This window comes from Microtus oregoni, unplaced genomic scaffold (genome assembly GCF_018167655.1).
Source record: "Microtus oregoni isolate MIOR12 unplaced genomic scaffold, Mior012 000015F_ref0000493, whole genome shotgun sequence".
Classification (NCBI taxonomy): domain Eukaryota; kingdom Metazoa; phylum Chordata; class Mammalia; order Rodentia; family Cricetidae; genus Microtus; species Microtus oregoni.
This window is the reverse complement of record NW_024543074.1, coordinates 3,372,215-3,383,903: the sequence shown is the minus strand read 5'-3', so window position 1 is coordinate 3,383,903 and position 11,689 is coordinate 3,372,215.

Sequence of the window (11,689 nt, the reverse complement as noted above, 5' to 3'; positions counted from 1 at the left end):
CTCTCTGTCATGCTTCAACCAACTGTGGGGTGCCACACTCTCATAAGATTAGAACCCCCCGGGGGGAATGAGGGACCATCTGACTCATGGTGGGGGCTAGAAGGCGAGAGTTATCTCCCCAAGATTTCCAAAGTCAAGCAGGAGACTTTGGTGGGTGGGACCTGGCCCTAGAAGGTAATCAGACAAATTAGACCTCGTTAACCACCAATGCTGGGAACTGAGATCCCTCTGCACGCCTTCCCACAGCCTGGGTGATACCACCTCGCCACTGGAGCCCACTGCCAAAGACAGCCGCGGCATGGAAGGGCTTCGACAGAGAAGTCAGCGATAGCTACAGGGGGCTTAGTGGGTGGATGGTGGCCCGGGCCTGGGAGGAGTCTGTGGTTTTAAAGCATTGTGGCTCTGGGTGGAGACTGCCCACAGAATCCTCTAACAGGAAGGCTGAGCCAGGCTGGCTGCAGCCAGGAAGTTAATCCTTAATGTGCCTCTGGCCTTGCTGCTACACAAACTCACCGCTTAAACAGGCCGGGTGGGGACCAGCCACAGAGCGTGCATTCCTCGGGGTGGAGCTTAGTGCCATGGCAAGCCTTGTACCAAGGATGCTGCTAGGCTCCAGGGGTGCCTGTCTGCTGAAAAAGCTTCCCATAAAGGGTGCGTGTGCAAGAAGCCGTGGGTATGTCTGACCCACTCTCTGCTGTGTGCCCCATCCTGACCTTGGGCTACTCAGACTTCTAGTAGGCACCCCAACGAAGATGTGAGTTGTATAAGTGTGTGGTGTATATGCACACATGTGTGGGGTATACACGCACGACCAGAGGTCTCCCCCAGTCACTCGCCACCGTATTTTTAAAATAGCATTTTTATTAATTCTTTGCGCATTTCAGACAGGTATACAATGGACTTTAATCGTCTTTGTTTCCTGTTCCTCTTAGCTCCTCCCAGATCTATCCTCCTGACTTTATGTCCTTGGGGGGGGGGGGGGGGCGATGTCGTTCTGAGACAGGGTTCCTCTGTGTGGCCCTGGCTATCCTGGAACTCACTTTGTAGACCAGGCTGGCCTCAAATTTGGAGATCTACCCGTCTCTACCTCCCCAGTACTGGGATTAAAGGTGTGTGCACCATGTCCCACTTGCCCTATTTTTTTCCCATTCGGTCAAATTCGTGCTGTTCTTGTACAAGGAGGCTTGGAAGACTGAGAGAGGACTCAGAGAGACGTCCAGCATCTTTCCAGCAGGACCAGGTCTCTCTCCTTGTGGCCTCATTCGACGCTAACTCCCCCTTGAGGGACTTCCTTTTAATCTAGTCAGGCTGCAGGCTAGGGCTGCAGCAGTTCACCTGCAGTGTCAGTGAGACTCCATCCTTTTCCACAGTGCACCTCAGCCTCAGCCGTTAGGACGAGTTAGCTGGGGGCTCCCTTTTCATCTGACTGCACAATGTAACCTCTGCCCTTCCTTCAGCTCCCCATTCCTCCCTTCTCTGCCCCAGCACTAGAAGTCTAGGGTGGGTCAGGAGCTTCTAGAGGCCTCAATAGCCTGAATTCAGACCCCAGCCCAGGCTATATTTAGCCGAGTGCTTCAGACACTAGACAAAGCCACTTCCAAGGAGCTGGTGGGGATGGCGTTGAGGGCAGGGGGTTGCCCTTCCTGTTCCTTCCCCTTCCTGGGGTAGGGACCCCCTCAGTTGCCCTTCTGGGGTTACCAGGAATGCCATTCACAGGGCAAGGTCCTGAATGTGGGTGAATTGCTCACTATTTCTAGACCATCTGCTGAGAAGGGAGCTCTGAGGTTCTGCCCCCGCCTGAATGGGCACATTCTGGAGCTTTCTTTCATTTCTCACCACCCAGTTCAGTAACCAAGGGAGCTTTGAAAGAGATTTAACTGGTCTGGGTGAGACCCTGTATCTATCTATCTGTATATGTATGTCCATCCATCCACCCATCCATCCATCCATCCATCCAGGCTTCTTTCTTCTTTGTCTTCTCTCTCTCTCTCTCTCTCTCTCTCTCTCTCTCTCCATTTCTCCCCTTTGTCTCTATCTTTCTCCTTTTTCTCTCTTTGAAAACCCTCACTATGTGAGTTAATTATGTACTACAAATAACTGTAGGATTTTGGGCCCACAGGCAGAAGTGCAGAAGAGGAGCTTGCTGGATTCTTAGGCCCCGCCTACCTAGCCTGTGGAATCAGTCTGTATCTCAACAAGCTTCCCCAGGGGAATCCCACGGTAGCCACAGCTTAAGAACCACTATTCTAGGACCTTCCACTGTAATGAGCAGGACTCCAAACAGGGACTCTCCAGGGCTGGTCAAGCAGCCAGCTGCCACCCCCAATTCCTGCACCCTTTTAACACAACTCAGGGTTCTGGTTTATTTTTTTCAATTTTTTTAAAATTTGTATTGTATATCATAGCCAGAGGGTAACTTGTAGAAGCAATTTTGATTCTTCCTTTATGTGAGTTCCAGGAATCAAACTCAGGACTTAAGCTTTGCACAGCAAGGATCTAATACTGAGCCTCTCACTGGCCCAAGGGCTCCCATTTCTTAAGAGCTTGTCATGCTTGTCCCCTCTGCTAGGTCCAGATGTGAGTTCAGGGTCATAGCCAGGTCCCCTGTGTATGTTCACACTCACTCAGTTCTCAGCCCCTGTCTCAGGTCACTCAGCCGGCACCTGCCCTGCTCCCTGTCTCCAGATGGGCAAATCTATGCTCAGCAGAAACCACACAGAGAGAAGCCTGACTGGTGCCTTGGGTCCATGGCTGGACTGTCTGAAGCAACTCATATCTATGGACAGAGGTCCACTGTTCTTCCCCATCAACTGACAACTCCGCCACCCCACATCATGAAATCTCAAGTTTCTCCATCGTAGAACTTCTCAGGACACTAACATCCTCAGAGTCCACTTCTGGGGCATCTTAGATGTCTCTCAGTCCTCCTAAACTTTTACTGGTTACTCCTGTCCCTCAAAACATGCAAAGTTCTCAGGGGAGCATGGATGCCCTGCCCTGCAGGAACTCACTCGGGTCACTTAGCCTGCCCCCAACTTAACAGTAGGCATCATTCCCAAGTGGGCATCAAAACATACAGAGGCTACACAATCCCCTTTGAACCCGAAACAACTGACCGGCCCTTGGGTCAGGGCTGGAGGCCAGGGGGCAGCGCTCTTCCCTGACTCTTCCTCCCCTCCTGCCCCATGAGGAATGAGTCTTCAGAGCTCCACTAGCTCAGCAGCTGACTCTGGCTCACAGAGGGACTGTGTCCTGACCCCAGGGCCCCTCGGAAGCTCCCATTGTCCGGCATGGTGTAGAGGCAGGCTGGGAGCAAAGGTTGGAGGGTTTTCCAAGGCAGTAAGGGCAGGACCACACTGGAAGGATGAGGCCGTGGGATACCTGTGCCTCTTTTCCATCATTCAGCTATGAGCCCCTGTTGACCAGGAAGTGGAACACCTTCTACGTTTGCCTGCCTTAACCCAACCCTTCCCCATAGCAGGGCAAGTGGCAAGAGAGAATTAAAAGAACAAAAGCCGAAGAACAATGAGAATAAAAAAAAAAAGACCAGATGACTAAAATGATGTAAGTTAACGAGAAATCCTTCCTGGGAGCCTAGCACACGTCCTGGACTCGGTGACTGCCATACCCCACCTTCAGGTCCAGAGACTATCATTCCGTGTGAGGCGTGGTGATCTACTCACGGTCACACAGAAAAGAGGGACAGAGCTAGCTGAGTCTCCAAAGAGCATGCAGGTCAGGATGGCAGAACATTTGTGGAAAAGATTAAAGAAGATGCTCCTTTTGTCCCCAACACCTACCTGCAAGGGACCCCCCCATAGGTCTCCAAAACACAGCTGAAAGCACCCTAAATCTTCTTCCAGCATCCTCCTTAGTGGGGTCTCCAACCCCTACTTCTCATCTGCCCACCATTCCCCACTTTCAGCGGCTCTTCCGGAGGCCCCTGCTGGTATGGCGGGAAACACTTGGCTCCCCCTCCCCCGCCCCGTGGGGCACCAGGCCAGCACTGCTGGAGGAAATAAAGGAAGGCCTGAAAGGAAAACACAAGATGTCACCGATGGTTTTGATGAAAGCACCAGGCCTCGCGCATCTCACCACACACACTGTGCTTTCCCAAGCAATCTTCCCCGGAGCCCCCAGCCGTCTGAGAACTGCCTCGTCTGGACTAGGCTGTCACTCCAGCTCCTGGCTCTCCTGGACAGCGGAGAGCTCTTCTGAGAGAGAACTTGAGTTGAGAACACCCAGGGTTCCCTGGAACCCGATGCTGTGAGAGCGGGAAGGTGAGCGCTGCAGCCCATGGCGGCGCTGTGGATCAGGGGCTTGTCATGCTGCTGCAAGGCTGGGGTGACAGAGGAGGTGGTTCAACCATAGTCACAGGATTGAAGATGTTTGCTGTCCAGCAGGGAGACTAAGACCCACCCTGGAGCAGTCTAGGGGAATGTGTGAGACACATTTGGGACCTCCTGGAGTGAGGAGGGAGGCTAACCCTCCTAGGAGGCACTGATACAGTTGCAAACTGAAGGAGATGCTTATGAAGTCACACAGAGTTTGCAGAGTCCAGGCTAACTTTCTGGAGGAAGTAATTTGTTCTGGAAAGGACGGATGGAAGGAGCTGAGGAGACGGCTCCGAAGGTAAGAAGAGTTCTTGCTGTGTGAGCGTGTGGGTGTGAGTGCAGACCCCCACATAAAAAGAGGGGCACGCCCATGCTGACACCCACATGTCACTCCAGCACAATGGGGAGGTCGGGGTCAGGAGGGCTTTCTGGGTGCACAATGGCAGGCCTTTGATATGAACCTCAAAAAGTGGTCCCAAGCTACTTTGAGAGTCATGGGAGATGGGTGAGATGCCCCTGCTCGGCTCCCAGCAGGATTAGGGAAGGATGAGGTGACCTCTGTGGCTGTCTTAAGACATCTTCTCTCACAACCTAGTCACAGTCCTAGGGGGTGACTACGGCTCCTCATCATTAGGGATTTCTCAGAGTTCTTACATAATTTACCCCCTTCTCCTCTTCTCAGCCTCCAACACAGAGGCATCAGCTCTCTCTGTGCCCTACAGTCCTGGCTCCTCCCCCTCCTCAATTCTCTTCCCCAAGGCCTCCTAGGTAATACTCCAAAAGCAGGGCAGATTGTATATCTCCCCTAGCTCAACAACCTTCTGTAGCTCCCACTGCCTGAAGGAAAAAGCCCGCCTTCTTAGACTGGCACCCAAAGCCAGCTCTCCATTCAGCAGACCCTGGAGTCTTACTGCAACCATTCACCTCCAGATCCCTGACAGCCTTCATCCAGACCTGCCTTTATAAGTGGCTTGCTTATAGCAGGGCTCGGAGGCAGAGACAGGCAGATCTCTGTGAGTTCGAGGCCAGCCTGACCTACAAGAGCTAGTTCCAGGACAGGCACCAAGACTACAGAGAAACCTTGTCTCGAAAATAAATAAATAAATAAATAAATAGATGTGACCTGCTTATTTCTGTCTAGAATGTCCCTTTTCTCTTCATGGAGAGCTAAATCCTAGATACACTTCAATACCCCAGAGAGACACCTCCTCCAGTGAGCCCTTCCGTACTCTCCTCCTCGCCAGGGGCTTTGGCTCATGGCTGTCTTTTAGTTGAAAAATCATTACTGAGTGTGTGCGTACGGTGTGGCTGGACACACACGCCATGGCACATGTGGGGGGGGGATCAGAAGACAATTTGGTGGAGTTGGTATTCTCCTTCCATCTTTATGTGGGTTCTGGCAATCAAATTCAGGTTGTGTGGCCAGTGCCTTTACCCCACTCCTGGCTATCTTTTTTTTTTTAAACTGGATATGGAATATCAACGAAAACTGAGGGCCACAATCTGCTGCTGCCAAGAAAGAAGGTCTACTGGGGACCGCCCACTCCCAAGGCTGACACTGTGGCAGAGCCAGGCTGTAGATCAGCTCCCCTGGAAGACGGAATAGGGTGGGGCCACAGAAGCCTCTACTGAGCCTGGCACAGATGGGTGCCAGCAGCCCCGGATAGAGCCCAGGCACTGAGTTGGCATGGCTCTGCTGCCGGAGATGAGGGTGAGACAAACAGCAATTAGCGGAGTACAGGCTTGGGCTCTTAAGGCTAATTACCAATTAGATGGGGCTGGGCGATTAGCAACATGAAAGAGACAGTCAGCAAATAGTCACTGCCTGGCAAAGTGGAAGGTGGGGGTAGCCAGTGCCTGGGTCTCCTAGTGGCTCGCACAGTGCGGGAGCTAGGAAGGATCCTGTGTCCCCAAGGGGACTTGGGCAGATTTTGTTTCCCTTTGGTTCCCAGGATTAGCTTCAGACTGGAGCCAATGGCCTGGCTGGTGGATGATTCTGGAGTAACGGCAGTGAGTGCTTTGCCACCCTGGGCCAGGTGAGCTCTGCAAGGCTGAGCCCTGAGGAGCCTCCATGGCAGACGCCCAATCGGATGCATTTGTGTTTGGAAGGGTGCCTGCTCTGCGGGAGGGAGGGAGGGAAGGAGACCAAAGATGATGGTTTCCTTCCTCCCTGCTCCTGGCTCAGCACTTCTTCCCTCTTGCTCTCCTCCCCCCCTCCCTTCACCTCCCCCTGCTGCTACCCTCCCCCCTCCATCCCCACATCTCTCCACTGCTGGCTCTCTGAGTCTCTCTGTCTCCTTTTCTGAATCCCACAGTCCCCGCTGTCACTTGGGGTAGGAGGCGGGCTGCAACAGGAGGAACTGAAGGTGGATGCAGATCCAGTGATCTCCTGACCCCAGGGGTGGGGTGGGGACAGCCTCTCACTATCAGCATAAGGAGGTAACAGATGTGAGTGATCCTACAGACTCCGCTGTAGGACCCCAGCCACCTAGGCCAGGACCCGATCAGATTCTGCTGGAGCTCTGTCGATCCCTGCCACTCTTTCCCTTCCCATCAGTGTCTACTAGAACCCTGGCCAGCCCTGTAGGGCCAAGAGGTGGAGGGGATTCCCACCTACTGAAAAGCTTTCCCAGGTTGGTTGCAGGAGCTGAGGGTGATGGTAGGGGCATCGTGTGTGTGTGTGTGTGTGTGTGTGTGTGTGTGTGTGTGTGTGTTACGTGTTTAGGAGAACACAAGCAGGCCAGCACAAACTGTCTCAGACACCATGTATGCATGTATGCCTGTTCTCTGGGTCTACAGAGGAAAGGAAGCTGCTGTCCTGAGGAGGCTGCACTCTGAGGAGAGCAGAGGGATGGGAGGAGGGGAGACCTGGGGGAGGAGAAGAGCTCAGTGAGTCCACAGAGGGCTGTCAGAGGAAGAGCATATGGGGGAGGAGGCCGCAGACCAGAAGACAAGCTTAGCTGTAGGCGTGGCCTAAAGACCTGCTTGGTGCATCTCCTGTCTCTTGGCAGCTTTGACCATAAATGTGCTACCCAGAAGATCAAAGCTCCGTGGGCTCCTGCCCCAGTGTAACTGGGGCTCCAGGGGACTGCCCAGGGGCTTCTAGGGACAGGTGTCACACCCCCAGCTTCCCCTCAGAGTGGCTGTGTTGGAATCCTCCCCTTTGCGGCAGGGAGATTGACCACTTGTTGGGGTAGTGAAGAGAAGCATCTGCCAGAAGGAATGCGGAAGAAGAGGAGGAGCTGTCCCCAGGGTGGGGTGAGGGGGCGTGCTGGGGCCCCTGGTGGGGCTTTTAGCTCTGTGTGCCTTGTCCCATCAGCCCCCACAGTGGATGTTTTCCTGGACTATGGCCCTGCTGTGGTCAGAAAACCATGACCAAGCCAGTGGTCTCCATCTCTGGCCTCTGAACTCACCCCTCAGCTATGCCCCCAGGACAATGGGGTTCTTTCTGCATAAGATGGGCACGAGAGGACCCGTCATGGGCTTGTGACCTGAGGGACAGGCCTGCCCCAGGCCATGGTTAGCCTTGCTCACACTTGTGGTCACTAGCTGGCCTTAGGCCAGGGTGGACAAAGGAGAAAGAGGGGCTCTCCTCACTCTCTGACCAGTCAGTGCCTGGGCATGAGAGGGCTCTCCCGGGCACGGCTGGAGCCTGTGGAGAACCTGCCCGGGCTGACCTGTGTGGTGCCAACACTTGATGCCTAATGAGTAGACTCCCAGAGCAGGGAGGCTGGAGGAAGAGCTCAGGGCGGTGATGCTAACCGAGCCTGCTTGGGGAAGGAGAGCTCAGAACACACCCTGGCTCCTTCCCTTCCTGGTCCCTCAGAAAGGAAGGTTCAGTCTGACGAGAGGTGCTCACCAAACAGATGTCCAAGAAAGTCAGGGACAAAAGTGAGAGACTGAGAGACCTTACTGAGGATAAAGGCTCAGAGAAGAAAAATCTATCCCATCAAGAGATCGCCAAGAAGGCTTCTGAAGGGCCCACGTGGGTAGGAGTGGGGGGACTTGCTCTGGCAGGCTTCGTTTGGGCCTGGAAATATACCAGGAAGGGGCTTACCCTGGGGGGGGGGGATGTGCAGAAAAGAACACAGAGAGGCCCTTCTCAGCCATAACCGTGGCACAGCACGGGGTAGGGGGAGCCCAGGTTTCTGCTTGGAGCCCAAAGCCCTTTCTCGCCCTCTTGCAGCACACCCTTGAGCAGTGGTGAGATGGGTTGGGGGGCAGGAAGCGCGGTTCCAGTCGCCCCTCGCCCTCGGTGGCCGGACAGCTGTTCTGCGCAGCTGCTGGGGGCTTGTGGGGGGAAGAGGGGCTGCGGCGGATTTGATTTGATTCAGGCCCCAAAATAGCCATTGTAGCAGGAAGCGGCCCCTTCCCCCAACCCCTCCAGGGCACTCCATCCGGGGGCTGAGTTTGACACCTTAGAGGTTCTACCCCTTCCCCGCTTAGCCACTGATCTCTCCAGCCCCGTCCTTTCTTCCCCCCACTCAGCCCGAAGCGCTTCACCTGCTGGCCCTGCGCTCCTCGCCGCCCCGGCTCCACACCCCTTCCTCCAGGAAGCCCACCGGGGTCTGGGCTCCAGCGCCAGCTCTACCCACACAGGATCCCAGCTCACAGGATCCCAGCTCCGCCTCCAGCCCTGAGCGTCTCGGCCAGGGCCTGTGGCCAGGCACGGGCGGGTTGCGGAGGGCACACAAAGACGCGGGCTGCCCCGGCCTTTGATGAGTAATAGCCATTCCCCGGAGCCACGATTCCACTCGGCTGCTCCGGCGCCCCCTGCCCCTCCCCACTCCAGCTCCTCAAATAAGACTCGTTTTTGTTCGCAGGACACAATGCGAGAAAATGTCACCCAGGGGGCGTGCCCCCTGGCCCCCAGCCCTGACAACCGGAGCTCTTAATCACTTGGCCTCCTTCCTCCCCAGCCTCCCTCCTCAGCAGCTGGTGGAGCTGGGGGAGGGGGCGGCAGTCAGGGCGGCGGTGAGGGGGGGGGCAGGTACCACCTTCTTGCTCTGAACTATCTTCCAGGCCCCACAATCTCCTGTATTTATTTGGTTCTCCTCTCCGCGGTGGCAGCGGCATCAAAACTGGCCAGGGCCTCTGTACCAGAGAGCTGGGAAGGGACTCCAGAGCGAAGCATTAGGAAACTGTACCAAAGCTTTGAAAAGTGCAATAACAAAGAAAAAGCATCCTCAGAAGTGGTGGGTAAGGACCGACTCTCTCTCCTCTCCAGCCACTATGCCCAAGCTGGCCTGACCTTTAGGCTGAGAGCCCCCTGAAGAGATACTTGTTTGGATAGATTTAGGGCAGGAATCTTTCCATATAAAGGCTCTGTGACCAGTGGTGGCATTAACGATTGGCTCGGAGAGACAGAATCGCCACCCTCCCCGTTTATCTCCCTAAGAGCCCGTTTGTCTACACCATATAAGAGCTATGTGCTTGCTAGGCAAACCCAACCTCTCCCGTTCTCTTTCCAACCAAAAGACTTCTTCTCTATATACTTCTCTGTATATTTCTAGACCCTGCTCTGGGGAGGCCTTTTTCTCTTTTGACCCCATGTCTTATTTACCAGTCAGGTCCCATCATCTGTCCCTCTCCCTCTCTCACCTGCCCGCACCAGCCCCCTCCCTCCCGCCTCCCTGCTTCCACTCTGGTCCCCCTCCGACGCATTTGCCACACAGCAGACAGAGCAATCTTTATGAAATGGAAATCAAATCATGTCACTTCCTCACTTAAAAGCCTCCACAGACTTCTCCTTGCCCAGAGAATGAAACTCAGATTCTGCCGTGAGCGAGGTGGGGAGGGCCGAAAGAAGGACAAGGAAAAAGGATTTTGATTTTTCATTGTGTGTGAGGAGGGAGCTCACCCCGCCCCCACCCCGGTGCTGCCAAAATCAGGTGGTAATGACACGGAGAGGCCGATAGTCTTATTTTGAGGAAGACATTGGACTGATCAAACTTGTGTACCGAGATCCCGCAGTGACTCAAGAAGCCACCCTCCTACCCACAGCCCCTGTCGTTCTTCTTTTCCTTGACTCCATGAGATCCGGCAGAGAGAAGGGGAGATTACAACCCAGTATGTAATTCCCCAGACCACTTGTGCAAGCATTTAATCACTCAGCACGTGTATTGAATCCCTCAACCAAATCAAGCCCTGGTTAGGAATGGCGGCACATAAATAGGAATTATGGCCTGGCGGAAGGCAGATTACAGGGAGACAGAAGATGTCATGGGAAGCCTGTCTGGAACCTTGGGGAAGTAACGTGGGGAGGACAGAAGGACGCAAAAGAGACAAATGTTTGTCCTTCAACTCAGCCTTCACAGAGGAGTCAGGCAGAAGTCCAGGCTGGAATTCTTGGCAGAGAGGTAAAGTCCCTGAAAGGATATGAAGTGTGGTACAGACAGGTCAAGGAGCATGCTGGGAAATGAGCTCGGTCTGGGAAAGCAAGGGTCAGACCATGAATGGACTCCAAAGCTTTGTTAGGACTTGGCTTGGTCTTCAGACCACAAGGCTTCAGAGGAATTGCTAGAGCAGAAAAGCCCATAATCAGATTTGTGCCTCAGAAAGCTCTCTCTGGCAGCAGAGAGATATGATAGACCGGAGAGGGGACAGGCTGGAGTCAGGGAGACGGACTGGTTCCGGAAGGAATGGTGACAGAGGGGGTGGGGACCTGTTCAAAGTAAGCCTGTCCAGACTTCGTGACCAGAGAGTGGGATGTGTGAGACCGGAGGGTTGATGGCAACACCTGGATTTCAAGCTCAGGCGACTGGTGGAGGGGAAGGCTGGGGTGCGCTGGAGTGTCGATTCCTGAGGGACATGCAGGTAGAGACCTGGTGACCTAGTCTACCCTTGGAGACGAAATGTGCTCTGGGGAGAGGGCCCAGGAGGTCATGTCAAGAGCATGGATAGCCAGAGTCTCCCTCTTGGTGTTCCAAGGAGGTTGCTGCCCCTCACCTTCCAGAGGAATGCCTGTGCACGGTGAACCAGGAACTGCTGTGTACCTGCAGAAACCAGCACCACCCAGAGGGTAAAGTGAGCTTCAACCCCCCACCAACTATGCCTTAGAAAATACCTGACTAAACAAATCCTCATATTTTTCAGATGCAGAAATGGAGACTCTGTGGGTAGAATGGCCTTGCCAAAAAATGATTGCATTCTGCTGGGGAGGTGGATTCTGCATTTACTTTTGATCCATGCACAATCTATTTTCATGGAGCGTAAGTGTGGCACACAGAGTCAAGGGGGCAGGGGAGGGGGGTGTTCTGAGAGAGGGTCTGGAGACCTGGGAATGGCTTCCCGGTGGATGACTCCCAATCTCTAGAGCATGCCACCCTGTACCCAAAGACACTGGCTCCCCCTAG